General features: G+C 42.2%; 1 non-coding gene across 1 annotated transcript; it reads left to right on the forward strand.

Moving 5' to 3' along the window:
• Positions 1 to 18,831: 18,831 nt before the first annotated feature.
• Positions 18,832 to 18,938, forward strand: LOC125581027. The gene has a single exon (XR_007318738.1). It is a non-coding gene; the product is annotated as a small nucleolar RNA R71 (small nucleolar RNA).
• The last annotated feature ends 3,611 nt before the right edge of the window (positions 18,939 to 22,549 follow it).

Below are 22,549 nucleotides of genomic sequence, written 5' to 3' on the forward strand. Positions count from 1 at the left end.
TTTGCTCATCTCTCTCATCTTTCTCACTCCCCAAACCCAAGATATTGAAATTTAGAACACACAAACTCCTCTCACCATCCCCAAATGCTAACTCATTGTGCTAGCAAGAGATGAGAATAAACCTATGTCGCCTCCAATACTCTCAAGATTTTGCACATGACACACTACAAAAAAACAGCGACATACTGAGGGAAAAAATCGTCGGTATGTCGTCGGAATAACGTTATTCCGACGACATACCGACGAAACAAGTCCTCGGAAATAACTCCTCGGAAATTCAATTTTCCTCGGAAATCCCTCGGAATTTTCCGACAGAATTCCGAGGAAACAAATTTCCGAGGAAATTCTGAGGACCACCAGTTCGTCGGAAAGCTCCTCGGAATATACCGAGGGAGAACTTCGTCGGGATATTTCGATGGAATTTCCGATGGTCCAATCCTCGGAAGTTCCGTCAAAATATTCCTCGGAATTTTCATCGGAAAATTCCGAGGAACGGGTCCCTCGAAAAATTCCGAGGAACGGGGTCCCTCGGAATATTCCGAGGAACATGTCCCTCGGAATATTCCGAGGAACATGTCCCTCGGTATATTCCGAGGAACATGTCCCTCGGTATATTCCGAGGAACGGTGTCCCTCGGTATATTCCGAGGAAGATGTCCCTCGGTATATTCCGAGGAACGGTGTCCCTCGGTATATTCCGAGGAAGATGTCCCTCGGTATATTCCGAGGGTTCAATTCCTCGGAATGTAAAAAATATTAATTTTTTTTAAAAAATAAAATTTTTAAAATTTAAATTCGAAAATATAAAATTAAAATTTAAATTGAAATCATATTAATTAATATTCAAAGTTTCACAAATAAAAATAAAACATTCCGAGTTTTTGGAAAAAAAAAAACTACGGGTCTGGCACGTCCGGGAACACCTCGTTCGGGTACATCTTCTGCATCATCTCCATCATTTGCTGGTTCAGCCTCCTCTGTGCCTCAAAGCCAGCCTGTTGAGCCGTCTCCAACAAAGATATGCGATCATCCTTGTCCTTCAACTGAGCCGTAAGTACTTCTGGATCAACAAAGGGCGGTGGTGCAGAAGAAGGAGGAACCGACCGGGTGCGACGACCCAAACCGACCAAACGTCCCTTCTTCTTTGTAACCGACTGAAATTGAAAATAGCCAAATTTACAAATTTAAATCAAGAAATAAATAAATTGAACTTTAAAAAAAAAGAACATACGGATTCAATGATTTCGTTGATTCAAAACCGGGATAAGTTGGTCGAAGCCGTCGAAGCGTCATCCTCGGTTTGAAGCTGAGACACTTCGTCTTGCACCTGAGTTTGGACCAGGCTGACCACTTCCCTCACAAGACCGACATCAATCTGGCCGGTCTTCTTGTTGGTATACGCCCTCTTCATTAGGGCAAGATCATCAACCGGCTCGCCATCATTTTCTTCCGCCTTGAAAATAAACATAAATTGAAGAAACATTTGAAATTAGAAAAAATGAACAAAAAATAAAATTTCAAAACTTAAATAATTGAAGAAAAAGCGGCTGAACTTACCATGCGATCTCCCAGAGAGGCAATAGATTGAGCACCCAAGTTATGCTTGAAGACACCCTTCCCTTTACGGTCGCTCCTGCGGTTGGTGGAGTTGGTGGAAGAAGTTTCTTTCATCTATTCCTAATCCCAATGCGCACACAACTCCGTCCAGACCGTGTTGTTTATCGACTTTGGGACCTTTTAATAAAAAAAAAGAAAATAGTTTAATAAATTAAAAAATACTTTAATAAATTAAAAAATACTTTAATAAATTAAAAAATTGTTTAATAAATTAAATCGAACCTTATTGATTTCCCACTTCTTCTTCCACTCGTGGATCTGCTTCCCGTAGTTGTCCATAACTTTATGGACGAAGTGGTGATAGATAAAGAGCGTCTCATCGGAATTCCAGGTGAATTCTTGCTGAAAAAAAAAACACAATTAGTAGAAAATTTATATTAAAGATTAAAAATATAAGTAAAAAATTAGAATACTTACCGCAAACTGACGAAACCACAGATGCTGCTTGTCGGTAGGGAAGTTAGTGAAAGTCGGATGTCCCTTGTCGAGGGCCGAGTACATCATACGGTTGATCCATGCGCTGATCCCGTTCCCGGATCGGTTGAACCTAATAAAAAGAACAAACGCTTAATAATGAATAAAATTTTAATTAAAAAAAAATATGTTTAATTACCATGTTTGACCCCGTCCATGTGGATACGGAGTGAGATAGGGAAGATGGTCACGACCGGGCTGTCGAACCAACTCCGCAACACTCATCACGCCCGGAGGAACCGGAGGAGCAGGAGCGGGTGCAGCAGCGGAAGCGAGAGGAGCAGGAGCGGATGCAGCAGAGGGAGATGTATGGTAGGATCTGTGGGGCGAAAGGGAATCCTGAAAATGGCTGGAATCCCGAGACTGGCTCCCCGTTCCACCACGACCACGACGCTGTCGAGGTCGGGTCTGATCATCATGCGACCTGTAAATTATAAAAAAAATATTTAATAAATATAGAAATATATAAATTATTTTTTTTTTAAAAAAAAATCCCAAATAATAGTTTTTAATCACAAAAAAAGTTTTATAGACATTAAAAATGTGTAATAAATATATAAAAATAGTTCTAATAAACAAAAAATAGTTTTAATAAATTAAAAATAGTTTAATAATAACAAAAAATAGTTTTAATAATATTAAAAAAATTTAATAAATATAGAAATTTATATAGTATAAATATAAAAAAATTAATTTTTTTTTTAAAATCCCAAATAATAGTTTTTAATCACAAAAAAAAGTTTTAAAGATATTAAAAATGTTTTGTAAAATCCAAAAAAACGAATTTATATACAAAAAATCGTTTTGTAAAATACAAAAATCGAATTTATACACAAAAACCGAATTTATAAATACAAAAAAAAATCAAAAATTTATAAAAAAATTCTAAATCAATTCAACAAAACAAATTATTCAACCAAATCACAATTCTAAACCTATTATACAACCAAATCACAATCCTAACCAATCACCCTAACAAAAATATATCAAATCTACACAAAAACCTAACAAATAGAACCTAAGAGAGTGGGATAGGGTCCTTACATGATTTGTGTAAGAGAAAGGGAAGATCGCTGGAGAAGAGGTCGGAGAGAAGGGGTAAATCGCCGGAGAAGAGGGAGAGGAGGCGCAGAGGAAGAGAAGAGAAATGGGGAAGAAGAAGCGGCTCGTGGTTATAAAACCTAGGGTCCGACGGATACTATCCGTCGGAATTCCGTCGGAATTCCAATTTCAATTTTCGCGAAATATTTGCCCGGTTAAATGAAAATATTCCGAGGAAATTCCGACGGATACTTAAATATCCCTCGAAATTCCGTCGGAATATTCCGAGGGAATTCCGAGGAACTAGTGTTTGGGGTTCCAAAACATCAATTTTTTTTGCTGTATTTCATTTCTTATACAATTGTAATGCATACCATTGAGGATTCTTTGTATAGATGATCATAAACCATGAAATAACAAATTTCAAAACGAATTGAAAGTATTCCCTTTACCGTTCATTAAAGTGTATAAGTGTTTCTCTAACGCTGTGGGGATTTCGTTCATACAATCGGAAAAGTGTTTATAATAGGGTAAGGAACAAATGTTTGACTTCATAATCAGTGTAAGACACTTAATAAGGCTTATATAAGTGTTATTGAAACCGCAAAACGTTGTTTTCGGTTTAAAAACCCTATTTCCTCGGAATTTCCTCGGAACCCTTATCTTCCTCGGAATTCCGTCGGAATATTCTGAGGGAATTCCGAGGAACAAGTGTTTGGAGTTTCAAAACATCAATTTTTTTTGCCGTATTTCATTTCTTATACAATTGTAATGCATACCATTGAGGATTCTTTGTATAGATGATCATAAACCATGAAATAACAAATTTCAAAACGAATTGAAAGTATTCCCTTTACCGTTCATTAAAGTGTATAAGTGTTTCTCTTACGTTGTGGGGATTTCGTTCACACAATCGGAAAAGTGTTTATTATAGGGTAAGGAACAAATGTTTGACTTCATAATCAGTCTAAGACACTTAATAAGGGTTATATAAGTGTTATTCAAACCGCAAAACGTTGTTTTTGGTTTAAAAACCCTATTTCCTCGGAATTTCCTCGGAATATTCCGAGAAAATTCCGAGGAAACCCTTATCTTCCTCGGAATTCCGTCGGAATATTCCGAGGGAATTCCGAGGAACTAGTGTTTGGGGTTTCAAAACATCAATTTTTTTTGCCGTATTTCATTTCTTATACAATTGTAATGCATACCATTGAGGATTCTTTGTATAGATGATCATAAACCATGAAATAACAAATTTCAAAACGAATTGAAAGTATTCCCTTTACCATTCCTTAAAGTGTATAAGTGTTTCTCTTACGTTGTGGAGATTTCGTTCATACAATCGGAAAAGTGTTTATTATGGGGTAAGGAACAAATGTTTGACTTCATAATCAGTCTAAGACACTTAATAAGGGTTATATAAGTGTTATTCAAACCGCAAAACGTTGTTTTCGGTTTAAAAACCCTATTTCCTCGGAATTTCCTCGGAATATTCCGAGGAAATTCCGAGGAAACCCTTATCTTCCTCGGAATTCCGTCGGAATATTCCAAAAAAAAAAAAAAAAGTCGATGCTAGTCTGTTTCCGAGTCATCATCACCAGATGAATCTGAATCTGGATCTTGGTGAAACTCTCCAATCACTGGTTCATCCTCTACGTGAACGACGGCTTCCTCTCCGAAGTCGGTTAAATCGACTACAAGGCCTACTCCAGCTAAATCTTCTGCTGCACTTAAGTTGTCGGATGTGCTTGGTTGCAGTGGGTCTTCCAGCTCAGAACTTCCCTGAACTCGGCCTCTCGGGTTGAGTCTTGTAACAGTAACCCATGGATCATCTCTGTTCCTTACCCGGGGGTACTTGATATAACAAAACCTGTAACTTTTAAAAAATTATTAGTAAAATTATAAATTAATACACATGATGATGAATCATTCTAAATAATTAACATTTAATTACCTGATCGGCCTGAGAAGCAAGAATGAAAGGATCATAATATTGCAGCTTTCGCCTCGAATTTACTAATGTAACACCAAATGCATCTGTTCTCACACCACGATCTAGAGTGTTGTCGTGCCAATCACAATAGAAAACAGTACAGCGCAATCCAACCATGCCCAAATACTTGATTTCCAAAATCTCATGTATGTGTCCGTAGTATACATCATCTCCTGATGCAGAACAAACGCCAGCATCATAAGTCGTACTCGAACGTCTCCTCTTTTGAGTTGTGAATGCATATCCTCGAGTACAAAATCTCGGATATGACTTCACAACAAATTTTGGTCCAATGACCATCTCGCGTATCCAATCGTCAAATGTTTCACATCTGGCCAAACCAGCAGACACCTATATATCAATAAATGTGAATTAGTATAAATATGTGATAAATGATATTTTAAGTTGTTTAAGGCACTCACATAAGTAAACATCCATCCAGAAAATTCTCTCTGCTTCATTTCTTCTAGTTCGTCCTTTGTGGCGTATCTATATTCGAACCTCTTTTCTGCCATGAAAATCCTGTACATATGATGACAATAATGTAATTAATTAAGATTTAAATTTCAACTTGTTAAAATAAAAATTTGTAAGCTTATTTATTTACCTCTCATATTGAAGAACATCTTCGCAGTTAGTGAGCAAATATGTTTGCAAATTACTGCGCTCCTGCTCAGTAAGTCGACGGTCCTTTGGTTTTCCGCTAAGTCGTCCAACGTCTGTGAAAATGTCTGGAGCCGTAACATGATATGTTGCCCGTTCGCCTCTATCATCATGTCGAGCAGGTCTTCTGTTTTTGGTCTGAACTTCTGCTGGAAAGTAGTACTCGGCAAAGTTTGAAGTTTCTTCATTGATCATTTGTGCGACTATAGAACCTTCCACCCTACTTAAATTTTTCACCATCTTCTTCAAATGGAACATATACCGCTCATACAGATACATCCATCTATACTGCACAGGACCACCAAGTTCCAATTCTCTTGCCAGGTGAATAACAAGATGCTCCATAACATCAAAAAATGAGGGAGGAAATATCTTCTCAAGGTTGCACTGAATCACGGCTATGTTAGTCTTCAAATTTTCAATACCTTCAAGAGTCACTGATCTCGTGCATAAATCGCGGAAGAAACCACTTATCCCTACAATTGCTTCATGAACATTTCGTGGTAATAGTTCCTTGAAGGCAAACGGAAGGAGGCGCTGCATCATTACATGGCAATCGTGGCTTTTCAAGCCAGTAAACTTTCATTCTTTCTGTCGATACAGTTACGCAAATTAGATGCGTAACCGTCCGGAAATTCCACATCTTTGAAATCCAATCAAAGAACGCATCTTTTCCCTCTGCATCAAGTCGGTATATGGGAAAAGGAGCCCTACCATTCTCATCAACATGAAGTTCTGAACGAGCACATATATCGACTAAATCCAGTCTTGACTTTAAATTATCCTTTGTTTTACCTTGAACATTAAGGATCGTGTTCATGAGATTGTCAAAAAAGTTCTTCTCAATATGCATGACATCTAAATTATGCCTTAGCAGATGATCCTCCCAGTATGGCAGATCCCAAAAAATACTTTTTTTTTGTGCCAGTTATGTAGGTCTCTAACAGCATCTACCGGAAAACGCTCATGTCCACCGACGTCTGGCGTCCTTTCTGCACCAAAATCTCTTAGTTGTGTCTTCAAATCTTTCCCACAAATTTCCGGAGGTGGACTGTCAAACACCCTCTTGTTCTTCGTAAACAAATTCCTACTCCTACGATATGGATGATCAGGTGGTAGGAATCTCCTGTGACAGTCAAACCAACACGTTTTCCTTCCGTGTTTTAGTTGGAAAGCATCAGTGTTATCTTGACAATATGGACATGATAGCCTTCCATGCGTTGTCCATCCAGATAACATACCATATGCTGGAAAATCACTTATTGTCCACATTAGTACTGCCCGCATTTGAAAGTTTTCTTTACACGAAACATCGTATGTTTCAGCACCTTGAGCCCATAGTTGTTGCAACTCATATATTAGTGGCTGAAGAAACACATCAAGTGATCTCTTAGGATGCTCTGGTCCGGGAACGAGAATCGAGAGAAACAAAAACTCTCGTCGCAAGCACAAGTTTGGGGGTAGGTTGTATGGTGTAAGAATGACTGGCCATAGAGAATATTGTCTTCCACTCTTGCCAAACAGGCTGAAACCATCAGTACATAATCCAAGGTAGACATTTCTTCTCTCATACGTAAACTCGGGATACTTTGATTGGAAATGCTTCCACGCTTCTGCATCTGAAGGATGTCTGATCTCACCATCTGTTGAGTGCTCCGCATGCCATCTCATTGGTTGCGCTGTGCGTTCAGACAGATACAACCTCTGCAACCTTTCCGTCAAAGACAAATACCACATCCTTTTATATGGCACTGGAACTCTTCCACTCGTATCTTTATAACGAGGCTTTCCACAAAATTTGCATGTAACCCGCTGTTCATCCGCCCTCCAATAAATCATGCAGTTGTCGCTGCATACATCTATTACCTGATACGATAAACCAAGACCAGCTACGAGTTTCTGAACCTCGTAGTATGAACCAGGAGCTACATTATCCTCGGGTAGAATACCTTTTACAAAATCAGCAATCGCATCCACACAGTCTTCAGCCAAATTATAATCTGTTTTAATGCCCATCAATCTTGTAGCAGATGATAAAGCTGAATGACCATCTCTGCAACCTTCGTACAATGGTTGCTTTCCAGCATCCAACATATCATAAAATCTCCTAGCTTGTGCATTGGGTAAATCTTCCCCTCTAAAATGATCATTTACCATCTCCTCAGTACCTACACCATAATCTACATCCGTTCTAATTGGTTCTTCTAATCTAACCGCTGGTTGAGGTTCGCTAGTACTACCATGTTCATAATCAGTTTCCCCATGATGATACCAAATTTTGTAACTTTGTGCAAATCCACTCAAATATAGATGAGTCCAAACATCCCACTCTTTAATAACCTTTCTATTTTTACAATTAGAGCAAGGACATCTTAACATACCTGTTTTTGCTTCCGGTTGTCGATGAACTAACCCCATGAATTCGCTTATACCTCGTTGGTATTCTTCCGTAAGCAATCTCGTGTTCGTATCCAAATGAGGTCGATCGATCCAAGAACGAAAATAATTTGAAGAAAACATGTTTTTTATGAATCAAATTCGTGTGTAAATAGAGTAAGAGGGAGGATGAAGATATGGAGTGAATGAAGAGGAAGAGGGGTGCTTGTATTTATAGTTGAAATCCTGCCGACAGACCGAGGAAATTCTGACGGAATTCCGACGCCAACGGCTAGTTCGTCAGAATTTCCTCGGAATTTTTAAAATCTCCAAACGGCTCTCCAACGGCTATAATATATCCTCAGAATTCATCGGTTTTTTCCGAGGAATACATTTTTCCTCAGTATTCCATCGGAATATTCCGATGGATTGATATTTCCTCGGAATTCCGTCGGTATATTCCGAGAAAATTCCGAGGAAACCAAATTTTGGGTTTCCTCAGAATATCCTCGGAAATTCCTCGGGAAATTCCGAGGATTTCATTTTCCGTCGGAATGTCCGTCAGAGTACCGCTGTTTTCTTGTAGTGACAAGCTGTCAAAAGAGGCCTCACTCATGCAATTCAATGTTTGGTCTCAAACAATGGTTAAGGTTTTAGGGTAAGGAGTGCCATTTGGGTTAACAAAGATATGAATAAAGGAATAAGATAACCCAAATGTGTATGAGATCCATGATCAAGTATGCAAATGCCCATATGCAAGAGGGATTAAGTTCATTGAAACCAAGTTCAAGTTGGAGCTGATCTTAAGGACAATGCTAACATCAAGCAAGCAAACAAGTTTCGAGAAGAATTTTCAAGGCTCGAAGCGTGCAAGGCTTTCAAGAGATGCTTAAGCTACTTGATATGTTTAACTAGGGTGTCATTTTGAGTTCTAGACAAGAGTTCTTCGCAAGGCATTTTAAATCATTGTTCCCAATGCAAGTGAATGTAACATATATGCTCTAAACTCAATCTTAAAAGTGCAAGTGATGCAACTACATGTTTCTTTTTGTGTTTTTCAAATTTTTCAATTTTTTTTTTGTTTTTTTTTCTATGCATATTTGTATGCACAATACAATGCATGAGACTCAAATCATCAAAGAAAATATGATCAAATACTTGGTACCTCCCCCAAACTTAAGTTACACAGTCTCTGTGTTGTCAAGTAGAGAGAGATACCCAAAAGAAAACTAACAAGCAGAAAACGAAATGGTATATACAAGGGAAAATAGTGAAATACCTTCTACGGATAGTGAGTAGGGGTAGATGCCCCAGCACCGTTGTCGTCAGGTGGGAATGTGGTGTAGTAACCACCTGTTTCTGAGCTGTAGCCTCCAAACCATGGCTGGCTCTGAACCTCGTCAATCTCGACCTCATTATCAGAAGAGGCTAGGGATGGGGACTTGTTTCCTGAGGCGGAGGGTTCAATGGGTGGGTTCCTCCACTTTCGCTGGAGCTGTCTAGCAGTGAGGGGGAAACCAAGATCCGCAGGCTGAGGTGGAGGTTGGGGAACTGATGTGTTCGCGAAAGCGAAGTCTGCAGAGCTACATGCAACTATTCCTCCCCTGGTCAAGACATCAGCTACTTTGCTGAAGTCTTTGCTTGCTTCTTCACTGTCTTGCTAAGCGCCTTGCACTTGTCTTTCAGCTTTTCTATCGTCCTGTCTTGCGCTTTGTTCTCGCTGAAGTCGACCAATATGTTCATGAGCATCACGAAGCGCACCAGGAGGAAGAACTCCAGCATATGGCTGGAAGTAGTAGCGCGGAGGTCTATAGACGGGTTCATATGCTTCTGCAGCAGGTTCATCATGTCTCGTCGGAGCACTCCTTTTCCTTGGTGCAGCAATGGGATCGAGAGACCCGTGCTCTCCAAGAAAGTCTTCCTGGGAAATGTTGAAGCTGATAGCTCCAGGTCTCTCTAAGCTCGTCAGGTTCTTGTTTGGAAGAACCACCTCATCAGGCTTGCCTTTCAAGTAGTAGTGGTAGACGTAGTTCTTCCCATACATCCCGCTGAAATAAGTGGCAATCCTCAAGTAAGTGCCATCAATGAATCGAGGTCCTGCTGCGTCATTTCCCGAGGGGACATTCAAAAATTAAAGCAGTGGTGTGATCAACCCGCCAATTCCAACCTTCGGGCGCGAATAAGAGGTGTACCAGGCCCAGTCTGTGTAGTGCTCGAGATGACTCACGAAGAAACTGACCATCCCAAAGGTAGCATAGATGTCGGTGCTTGGAAGAGGCAGCACTCCAGGGGCTGCGTAGGGGCTGCGTAGGGTCAGATAGCCGGGCAAAGCAATCACATATCTTCCTCGGTGACATTACCTGCTTCCTTCCGTGGATAGAATGCATGGACGAGCATCCTATGGAGGTAGCGCACAGACGGATGCCAGATATGTGAGTTCTTATCAGACCCGGTAAAATGCCTGTTTCCGGTGATCAATTTCCAAAGCTCGGTGGGGAAATTTTCGCATTTGGGAAGAGAGGAGTCTTCCAAGTCTTGGAACCCCATGACTCTCCCAATGTCTTTGAAGTTCATGTTGTAGTCTCTCCCATTGACCTTGAACTTGATCTTGCCCCATCCTTGCCTCACATGCGGAGTGTTATGGTAAGTGACCTCAAGGGAAGACAAGAACTGACAGGAGACCTCCTTGTAGACAGGGTAAGCCATGGTGAGGAGCTTTGGCAGCTTCAAATGTTCCAGCATAGCCTAAATATCAGAATCAAGACCCAACTCCTTCAGCAAATCAAGGTCGGCGAATCTTGTTGGAGTCCAAGTGACCCCATTCAGCAAGTGGTCATACAGCTCTTCCACAGATGGAGTTTTCTCCCTGTCCCTATCAACAGCAACCGCCTTCCCTTTTGACATCTTGGCTTTCTTTGTAGGAGCCTGCTCATCCTCACTTTCACCGCCACTCTCCTCATTAGTGGGAACTGCTACACTTTTCCCTGCCATCTTCTCTTGCTCTTTTGATTTCTTTGCAGCCAAGGTTTGCTGTCGAGAAGTCCTCTGTGTCCCCGAGCCAGCTGGCTCAGAGGCTAAGGCTTTCCCTCTTAGTGCAGACTCTTTTGTTTCAGCTTCTTGCGTCTCAGCATCCAACTTTCCCTTTGTTTTCTTAACCATTGTTACCTGAAAAATTCAAAACTTAAAAAGGGATAAGTAGGTGGAAGTAAAGAAGATTGAGACTTTGCAAGTGAAAATTGCAAGAGTAAACTTAAAAAATGAACTAGCAATTTAAGCTCAAGTTAACTCAATGCAACCATTTCACACATTTAGCACTAAGAAGCCAAGTTAAAGGCAAAGAACCACATTTCTCAATCTTTTAAGCACCTTAACACACCAAGTTCACCCACCAACACACTCAATTAAGGGCAATTTCGAAAAATCCCAAATCCATGAACCCTAATTTTGTCAAAGTTCAAATTAAACCCAATTTCACCATTGATTCATCAACCCAACTTGATAGATAAGCTTTCTCTAGTCTATTTCACAGTAATCAAGCAAGAAAATGACCAAATTTCGATTTTGAAAATCTAGGGTTCATGGACCTACGAAATTGAATTTTAAAACTCAATACCTTGCTTTGGATGAAAGGAAATGGTGAATGGATGATGTGGAATAGACTACAGGGGTGAAAACTTGGATATAGAAGCAAGAACTGGGTGATTTGGTTGAGAATTTAGAGAATTATGGAGTTTTTGGTGTGTGTGTAGATGAGAGAGTATGAGTGTTTCTGAGAGGAGGGGAGAGTGAGGGAGAGAAGTCGAGAGTTTTGGGTAGGTATAGGGTCGTCCGGTTTGGTTTAGGTCGATTGGGGATCGGTTCACTTGGACTAAACCGGGTTTAGGACAAAGAATACTTACCTGAACCGGTCGTGGAGCGACCTGAGGTAGTCGCTCTAGGAGGTCGCTCTCGACTTTCTGTTCATGTCTCAATTCGACATAAACGCGAGCGACCTCCTGGTATCGCTGTGGGGACCTGGCTCTGGAGCTGGAGCAACTTCGTGTCGTTGCTCTAGGAGGTCGCTCCGAAGCGTAAATGGCGAGCGACCTCTGGGTCTCGCTCTGGTAAGGTAGCTCTAAAGCGTAAATGGCGAGCGAGTTCATGGCGTCGCTCCGGTGATGTCGCTCCCAGCTGGAGCGACATTTCACCCTCGCTCCAGGTCCTCGCTCCCACGCACTGATTCTTTGCTGAAACCGGCTCGATCAAGCACCTGCATACAACCTCAACACCTTTTTTTTTTTTTTTTTTTTTAGAAACATGATGAAATGAAAATACTAATGCAATATGTACAAGGATATACATGGGACTTCCTCCCAAGTGAGCTTGTTTTAAGTATCTAGCTTGACTTTGCCTCCTTTTAGATTAGGCCGGGGTAGAGTCAGAAAGTGGAGTTGAAACTCCATCTTCCTCTAGTGCAGTCGCCATGTAGATGTTAACCCTTTGCCCATTGACTGTGAAGTCTCTTCCATCAGTACTCCACAAAACTATTGCCCCATATGGCCTAACCTCCTTGACCTTGAAAGGACCGGACCACCTTGACTTAAGCTTTCCCGGAAATAACTTCAGCCTAGAGTTGTAGAGAAGAACTTGATCTCCTTCTTTAAACTCTCTCTTCAGGATATTCTTGTCATGGAAAGCTTTAGTCTTCTCCTTGTAGATCCTTGAGTTTTCAGAAGCATCCATTCTTATCTCATCAAGCTCATGTAGCTGTAGAAGCCTTTTCTCCTTGGCACTCTTGATGTCAAAGTTCATCAACTTTACTGCGTATAGTGCCTTTTACTCAAGCTCCACTAGCAGATGGCAAGCTTTCCCGTACACTAGGTTGAAAGGTGTGGTCCCTAGAGGTGTCTTGTAAGCTGTCCTATAAGCCCAAAGCGCATCATCAAGCTTAATGGACCAATCCTTCCTTGTAATCCCCACAATCTTTTCCACAATGGACTTGATCTCTCTGTTAGAAATCTCAACTTGACCACTTGTTTGAGGATGGTAAGGATTTTCTACCTTGTGCTTTACACCGATCTTCTTGAGAAGTCCCTCTAGCAGTTTGTTGATGAAATGAGAGCCTCCATCACTGATCACAACCCTTGGAACTCCAAATCTTGGAAAGATGATGCTCCTGAACATCTTGGTCACAACTCTAGCATCATTGGTGGGGCTTGCGATAGCTTTCACCCATTTGGAGACATAATCAACAGCTACAAGGATGTACTTGTTGCCAAAGGGTGATGGAAATGGTCCCATGAAGTCAATACCCTACACATCAAAAACTTCAACTTCAAGGATTGGATTTTGAGGCATCTCATTCCTTTTGGTGATGTTCCCTCTCCTTTGGCATGAATCACACTTTGAAACAAAGTCTTGTGTATCCTTAAACATGTGTGGCCACCAGAATCCAGCTTGTAGCACCTTTGCAACAGTCTTGAAGGTAGCAAAGTGGCCTCCATAGGATGATCCATGACAATGTGTAAGGATCCCATCAATCTCCTCATTAGCAACCACTCTCCTATAAAGTTGATCCTTGCAGAGAATGTAGAGGTAGGGCTCATCCTAGTAGTACCTCTTCACATCCTTGTAGAACTTCTTCTTGGCATAGCCCACAAGGTTCAAAGGTTCTTTTCCTGTTGCTAGGTAGTTCACCAAATCAGCATACCAAGGTTTTTTCTCTTCTGTTGCCTTGACTTCTTCAAGCTTTCTACCGGTTTCACAAACTGCCATCACTGCTCCAATAGTCATGATCTGCTCCTCTGGAAGTCCTTCGTCAATAGGAATGCCACACTCCACTCTCAGCATGGACAAGTGATCAGCTACACCATTCTCAACTCCTGGCTTGTCTTTGATCTCCAAATCAAACTCTTGAAGCAAAAGGATCCATCTCAAGAGCCTTGGTTTTGCATCCTTCTTGGCCAAAAGGTGTCTCAAAGCAGCATGATCTGTGTAGACAATGACTTTAGATCCCACCAAGTAGCTTTTGAATTTCTCAAAGGCAAAGACAATGGCTAGCATCTCTTTCTCTGTTGTGGCATACCTCATCTGAGCATCATTCAGAGTTTGGCTCGCGTAGTAGATCACATGGGTCTTGCCATCTTTCTTCTGCCCCAAAACAGCTCCCACAGCATAGTCACTAGCATCACACATGATCTCAAAGGGGATATCTCAATCAGGTGGCTGGACAATTGGAGCACCGATGAGTTCACCTTTCAGCTTCTTGAAGGCTTCTAGATATTCCACATCAAAGCTGAAAGTGGCTTCTTTGCACAGCAGTCTGGTCAATGGTCTATTGATCATGGAGAAGTCCTTGATGAACCTTCTGTAGAACCCAGCATGACCAAGAAAACTTCTGATGTCTTTCACTGTCCTTGGTGGGGGCAAACCAACCATAACATCGATCTTAGCCTTATCCACCTCAATCCCCTTTTCTGAAATCTTGTGTCCCAGCACAATCCTTTCCTTAACCATGAAGTGACACTTCTCCCAATTCAGCACAAGGTTGGTGTCTTCACATCTCTGTAGAACCCTTCACAAATTAGACAAACAAGCAGAAAACGAAGATCCGTAGACAGAGAAATCATCCATGAACACCTCCACAACTAGATCAAAGAAGATTGACATCATGCACCTTTGAAAGGTGGCTGGAGCATTACATAGACCAAATGGCATTCTTCGATATGCGAAGGTACCATAAGGACATGTGAATGTCGTTTTCTCTTGATCATTGGGATGTATGGAGATTTGGAAAAACCCTGAATACCCATCAAGAAAGCAATAAAATGGGTGATTTGCAAGTCTCTCAAGCATCTGATCAATAAATGGTAATGAGAGATGATCCTTTCTAGATGCAGAGTTTAGTTTTCGGTAATCAATGCACATTCTATGACCTATGATGGTTCTTGTTGGTATCAATTCATCCTTGTCATTTCTAATTACAGTGATACCACCCTTCTTTGGTACAACATGCACAGGAGATACCCATTTAGATTCTGAGATAGGGTAAATAACACCAGCATCTAAGAGTTTAAGAATCTCTTTCTTTACAACATCCTTCAGGTTAGGATTTAACCTTCTTTGATGCTCGATAGAAGTCATTGATACATCCTCAAGATGTATGCACAAAGAGGGTGCTATTCCTTTGATGTCATCAAGTCAGTAACCTATTGCCTTTCTAAATCTTTTAAGTTTTTTCAAAAGTTTAGGTAGCTCAGTTTCAGTAAGTTCACTACTCACAATGACAGGATAAGTTTCATTAGGACCAAGGAATGCATACCTTACACCATGGGGGAGAGGTTTAAACTCCTCTTTAGGCGCCTTAAACTCGCTCCAGTCATCTTGCTAGGTGTCCTCTTGTTGAGTGACTGAGGCTCCTTGATGAACCACTTTTGGCAGCTCCTCATACTGATCCTTACTAACAAACCCTTTGTGTGAATCAAGCATCATCCCATAGGCAGTACTCTCCAGGTTCTCAATCACTTAAACCTCTCTCTATCGTCAAAGCATGCTGTAGAGGGTCTTCTAGTGACAGCTCTTCAAGGAGCTCATCAGCAAGGGCGTCCATCTCTTTAATGTAGAAGACTTGCCCTTGAACCATAGGTTTCTTCACTACCTCCTTGATGTCAAAGTGGAGAACGTGCCCTTTACCTAAGTGGAGATCAATCTTGCCCGCTTTCACATTAACAATAGCTCCTGATGTAACTAAGAAAGGCCTCCCAAGGATTAAGGGATCTTGAGCTTCCTCACCCATCTCAAGCACCACAAAGTCTGTAGGGATCTCATAGTTTCCAACCATCACGGGGAGGTCCTCCAAGATACCCACAGGGTACTTCACTGAACGATCAGCCAATACCAGAGAAAATCTACACTTCTTGTACTGAGTGAAACCAAGCTTCTTAGCAACAGATAAAGGCATCAAGCTGACACTAGCTCCCAAATCGCAGAGACATCTATCAAATACCATAGGTCCAAGAGCACAGGGTGTGAGAACCGAAATTCACACCGTCGAGTTTTGTTAATCGGAGGAAAGCCAAGTTAACCTAGCCTTCCCTGAAGGTCCCGGTTATCTGCTGGGCCACACACAACACAATCAATATGAAAGATTCGAAAGTAATAAATCGTAAAAGAGCAAAAAGAGAACAAAGAGGTCTTATTTCCCAATTCGCGTTTGAGCATGAACAACAGGTAAGATCCTAGGCCACGAGAGATGTCGGTATGTTCGCTAGTCTAGCCACCTAAGTTCTAACCTAGTCGAGTCGCAACTCGATAGTAAAAACGGAAAAAAGCCTAAATTGCTCTAAGTATTAAGTTTGCTCTTAAATTGCTCTCTTCTTCTCTTCGTCCTAGGTCCTCCTTATATACTCCTCCTTAGGTCGGTTTACCTCTTCTCGGGCCGGATTTATCGCGAAGCGGGCTTTTCCATATTTCCTTCTTCTTTGTGATTATCTTCAGAAATTTGACATTTATCTCTTCCCGCGGATGCGATAAACCGTCATACCAGTTTTTGGGTTCAAGTCTTTTGGGACCAAAGATGGGCCGTTGTCCACAATTCGGACCCTCTTTGGGCCGTATCGAAACTTAAGCGTTTTTACGATTTTACTCGCGAAGTAGCCGTTGGTATAGGCATGGTTCTTCCAACGGAACCCTGTTTCTTCGCATAGTCGAGGCAGTTGGTGTTAAGTTAACCGTAACCTGCTCTACTACGAAGAATAGGAAACTCTTTAAGAGACATAACCTTCCCAACTTCCCGAATACGTTCGACGATGTTTTTTAGACGGAACATTGGTGTCGTATCCACGGACCCGAAGACTGAGTTACGGAAACTTCGGACGAAGATGCATGGTTATGGGATGGGACCGGGTTCGGAATGGTCCATGGATAATTGGCCGCGCTCGCAGGGTAAGCCGATCCGTGGCACGATCGAGCTTGCCGGCGAGCCGACCGGCAAAACGGTCGTGCTAGGCGGGCGAGCTGGCCCGTGTCGCGGCCGAGTTCGCCGGCGAGTCGACCGGCAACACGGCCGTGCTCGCCGGGCGAGCTGGCTCGTGTCGCGGCCGAGCTCGCTGGCGAGTCGACAGGCAACACGGCCGTGCTCGCCCGGTAAGCTGACCCGTGTCACGGCCGAGCTCGCCGGCGACTCGACCGGCAACACGACCGTACTCGCCGGGCGAGCTGGCTCATGTCGCAGCCGAGCTCACCGGGCGATCCGTTTCGGCTGTTTGTTTTCTCAGCTTTTGAAGTTTTGACCGAGATTCGGTTTTTCTAAGGACTTTTGGACATCGATTCCGTCGTGACTGATTTTGACCCCAACACAGGGTAATGTAAAGCATCCTGGATCTTCAAGCTTCTTTGGAACAACAAGCCTCTGGATGATGGCACTGCACTCATGAGTGAGAATCACCATGCCATCCATATCTTTCTTCTTTGCAGCTACAACTTCTTTCAGGAACTTTCTATAATGAGGAATCAGCATGAAAGCATCAATAACGGGCATTGTGACTTGAACTTCACTCATCTGCTTCTCAAATAGAGCTTTGTACTTCTCTAACAGCTGCCTCTTGAATCTACCAGGGAATGGAAGTTTTGGTTCATAGGGAGGAGGAACAAAAGAATTCACACTTGCTGGAAGAACAACTTCACCATCTTTCACTGTTCTCTTCTCTTCCCCAACATTTCCTTTACCTTTGGCTTCCACAATCTTCTCCAAAATCATCATTGATCTTCTCATCAACAATCACCACTTCATCATCTATGTTGATGGCCACCCCCTCACCTTGTTTCTCAGCATCCTTGGTGAGAGCTCTTTGAGGTAACTCCTTACCACTCCTTAGGGTGATAGCTTTTATTGTTTCTTTGGGGTTTTGCTCAGATTTTCCAGGTAAAGAACCTTGTTGGCGATTTTGGTGAGTGTTCATGGCAGCAAACTGGTTCTCCAAAGCTTTGAACTTGTTGTTGAGATCATTGTAGGTCCCATCAATCTTTGAGTGAAGGTTCTTCAACTCATAACCAACATGCTTCTCACTTCTAGTCTGAGACTCCAATATTTGTTTCAGTAGGGCATCTGTGCTGCTTCCTTGACAAGTAGAGGTAGAAGGATTAACTTGTTGTTGTGATGAATTGTGTCCTTTGTTGTTGAAACCAGGAGGAGGGTTTTGCTGAGGCTGATAGCTGCCTTGCTGGTTGTGCCTAGGCTGATAACCACTCTGTTGGTTGTTGGAATAGTATTTATGTTGGTAGTTGTTGTACTGAAAGTTTGGCTCTTTTTTGTACCAGCTACCATTGTTGTTAATGAAACACAGCTCTTCTTGACCTTCCAAACCCTCAACCTCATGGACAACAGGTGGTGTCTCCTGGTTTGGGTTACCAACAAAGTTCAGATGCTCTTGGGTGGATTTATCAGCAATGAGTATGTCTATCTTATCCTGTAGAGCCTTTAACTCCTTCCTCGTCAGCTTGTCATCTGTTCTACTGCCTCTGTCGTGGTCTCCACTGTAGACTGCGTCACTCTTTACCATGTTGTCAACCAGCTCTTCTGCATCTTCCTCAGTTCTTCCCAAGAAGAACCCATTGCTAGCTGTATCCAATATGGCTCTGTACTTAGGAAGAGCACCCCTGTAGAATGTGCTCAGCAAGCTTTCCTTAGAGAAACCATGGTGTGGGCATTGAGCTTGGTAGCCCTTGAATCTCTCCCAGGCTTCACTGAATCCTTCCAAGTTCTTCTGTTGAAAGCTGGAAATCTCATTTCTCAGCTTAGCAGTTCTTGAAGTAGAGAAGAACTTCTCCAAAAATGCTTTCTTGCAATCATCCCAGGTGGTGATAGAGTCGCTGGGTAGAGACTTCTCCCACTGGCGTGCCTTATCCCCCAAAGAGAAAAGGAATAGCTTGAGCTTTAAGGCATCTTCGGACACACCATTGGTTTTTGACAACCCACAGTAGCTGTCGAACCTGTCCAAGTGATCAAATGGATCCTCTAGAGCCAAGCCATGATACTTGTTGTTCTCGATGACGTTGAGGAGTCCTAATTTGATCTCAAAGTTGTTAGCTGCCACAACCGGTGCTCGGATTCCCAGTCTATGACCATAAATATTGGGGCGGTGATAAGTGCCAATGGGTCGAGCTGCTCGCTGTGGGTGTGGTGGAACGTTGTTGGCTCCATTGGCGTTCGCATCATCTTGAGGTTGGTCTCCCATATCAATATCCAATCTCTGCAAGTGAGGCTGTTGCTCTTCTTCTCTTCTCTTTCTAGCACACTCTCTCTTTAAAGCTCTGATGTCTGCAACTCTGGGAAGTAGGTTTGATGGACCCCTGCTCCTCAAGTTCATACACCTGAAAGTAAAAGGGAGGTGAAGAAGGAGAATCAGTAACAAAAGAAAAAAAATAAAAATGACTTAGTCGGAAGCAAGTGACTAAATCTCAATGTTCAAATCTACTAAGAATTTGGCAACGGCGCCAATTTGATGTTAGGAGTTTTCAAGGCTCCTAAGACAAATAATATAGTATAAAAGATTGTCGAACCAATTCTAAGGGATTTCAAAGCACTGAGAATGCAAGTACTCACTTAATCTAAGTGCAACCGGTTATTTAAAAGATTTCTAAACTAATGATTAATGCTAATGCAGTTTCAGAATAATAAAAGCGATAAATGAAGTAACTTTCTTGACTAAAGAAAAAGAGAACTCATGGGCATAGGGATTAGACCTTAGGTGATCAAGTTTCGAACTAAGGATGGCAAACGATCAATCAAACTATCAACCTTAAGCTTAGACACAGTTCTAAACAAGCTCTATGTCTAGATGAATGTTCATTTACTAACACATTTCAAACATCAAATGTCTTTGGTTGAATAATATGAAAGCAATCATTACTAACAAGTCTAATGGCTATCTTAGCACCTCTAACAACAAATGTCTTTGGCAAAGTATGCTAAAAGATTAGAAGAGTTGTCTCAGGTATTTCATCAAACACCTTTTGGGTGGAAAATGCCTAAAGATCAACTTTTGAGAGGCCAACTCAGAAGATGCATTATGAATACTCTACTAGCAAGGACTAAGAATGATCTACACTAAAACATCCTAGCTCTAACCTAATCACCCTTAATCTCCCTAACCCATGAATTCAAAAGGTGATTACTCACTAATCTCCATGATTCTTCTTAAACCCATATTGGATTTCAGATTAATCATGTAGAGAAATACAGAGAATCGATATGAAAACAACAGGACTGCAATAACAAAAATGATCAATTGAATCAAAGAGATGAATTTCCAAGAGGTTTTTGGTGGGTTTCTTAAGATCAAAAGATAATCAGCCTCCAATGGCTTACAAAAGGTACTTAAACATAGGTTTAGAAAGTGTAAAACGTGCATAAAAAATGACCAAAAAACCCTTGATAAATCATAAGTTCGACCAAATAGACGACGCGGAGCGACCTCAGCATGTCGCTCCGGGAGGTCGCTCTGGGTGCTGGAAGCGACCTCAGGTATTCGCTGTGGGATGTCGCTCCCGGCTTGTTCGTCGCTCTCAAATCGACACAACCCGAGCGACCTCTGGGTGTCGCTGTGGTGAGGTCGCTCTAGGAGCTGGAGCGACTTCGCCTTGTCGCTCTAGGAGGTCGCTCTGAAGCGTAAATGGCGAGCGACCTCGGGCTCTCGCTCTGGTAAGGTCGCTCCAAAGTGTAAATGGCGAGCGAGTTCATGGTGTCGCTCCGGTAGGGTCGTTCCGGTAGGGTCGCTCCCATGCACTGCTCGTCCAATAATCACCTTAATCACCTCTTTTGAGCTCCAAACGCACCCAAATATCCCCAAGAACTCCATGTGGTACTCCAATACCTAATAAAGACTCATGCATGCAAAATGCAACCTAAACATGGCTAAATCCTAGTCTATATGATCAAGCACATGGGTGAATGGATAACACAATGGAAATATGCAAGATATCACATTCCCAGTGGCGTGTGTTTATATAATATATATATATATATATATATATATATATATTTTTGAATAATAGGTGATGGGGTTGCGAGGGAGAGGCAACAAAATGAATGTTTCGCAGCCACTGGTGGTCTATTCTTTTGTTTCTCACTGGTCGCCATTGTTCCTCTGGTTAGAACATGCACTCATAGACTGTTCTCTTGTTAGAGCATGGTCTCATTGACTGTTCTCTTCATGCTTGATCTCTCTTCTCTGAGTGTATGGCATTAACGAGTAAGAGGCTGCGTCGATCCTTTCCTCTCCGACCCTTTTGCACATATATGCACATATGACACTGAAAAACAGAGTGCATGAGGGTAAAAATAAAGGCTTAGGCGCAAGGTGGGAACTAGCTAAAGATGAGCTAGCCACTCAGGATCAGCAAGATTGGTAAAAGGCGTAAGAACTCCTGAGTGTAAGTCTCGTTTCCCTGATCTAGTGCCCATAGCAAGAAGAATTTCAGTCAAGATTAGGTTCAAGTTAGGTGGAGTTGAGTCTACCCAGTGTAACCTGATCTGTTGAGAGCTTCTGGAGAATCAAGTGAGATAAGTCAGAGGTGTTCCAGGTCCAAGTGTGGGTCTTTCATCACTGCTAAGGTCACTAGATAAGAAAGTTAGAGCACGAGGTGGTTAAAAGATTATCACAACACAAGGTCATAATTCCCACAAGAGTTTTAGCTGACTCGATCCTAAACTGACTCAATAAAACATCCAAATGACATAGGGACTGACTCAGAAATAAAGACATAGAGTATCAGCACACAACAAGTGCTTCCCCCAGACTTAATTTACACCATCCCTGGTGTGAAACCATATCAAGGTCAGCCAAATAACAACACAAAGCATAAAAATAAAGAGTTCAGATGGATAGAACAATGGATAGAGAATAGTCCTTGCGGACTCAGTCAAACTCGCCGCTCTCGGCCGGATCAAACGAACGTCTGTTGCGCGAGCGATGAACCTCCTCAGTTGAAGTGCATGTTCCCATAGGCGCCTTTCCTGGACGGTGCAATCGTGGAGTCTGCTCTGCTGGTGACTGTCGCTGGTTACTGCCACCAATGCATCCGCCGGTAACGAGAGGATCCTCCGCATGAGACTATTGGTCTTCCGCTGCGAGTCAACCATCCAGCGTCGGTAAGCCTGATCATCTGTCACATCCGCCAGATCTCTGAGTTCGTATGATGGGTCAGCTTCTGGGGTAATGTCCTCGACATCCTCCATATCCGCGTCAGGTGCAGCATCACGAGGATCAGTGCATAGGAGCTCAGGTGGTGGGAGGAAGCGTATCTTGTCGAACACGCTGAGCCTGGTGATGTCGGGGTGAGGCAGCTTGGTGAACAGTTGGGTACCCTCCTTGTCGAAGAAGCTGTAGGTATCCTCATCTCGCATGAT

The sequence above is a fragment of the Brassica napus genome, chromosome C1 (genome assembly GCF_020379485.1).
Source record: "Brassica napus cultivar Da-Ae chromosome C1, Da-Ae, whole genome shotgun sequence".
NCBI classification, from domain to species: Eukaryota; Viridiplantae; Streptophyta; class Magnoliopsida; order Brassicales; family Brassicaceae; genus Brassica; species Brassica napus.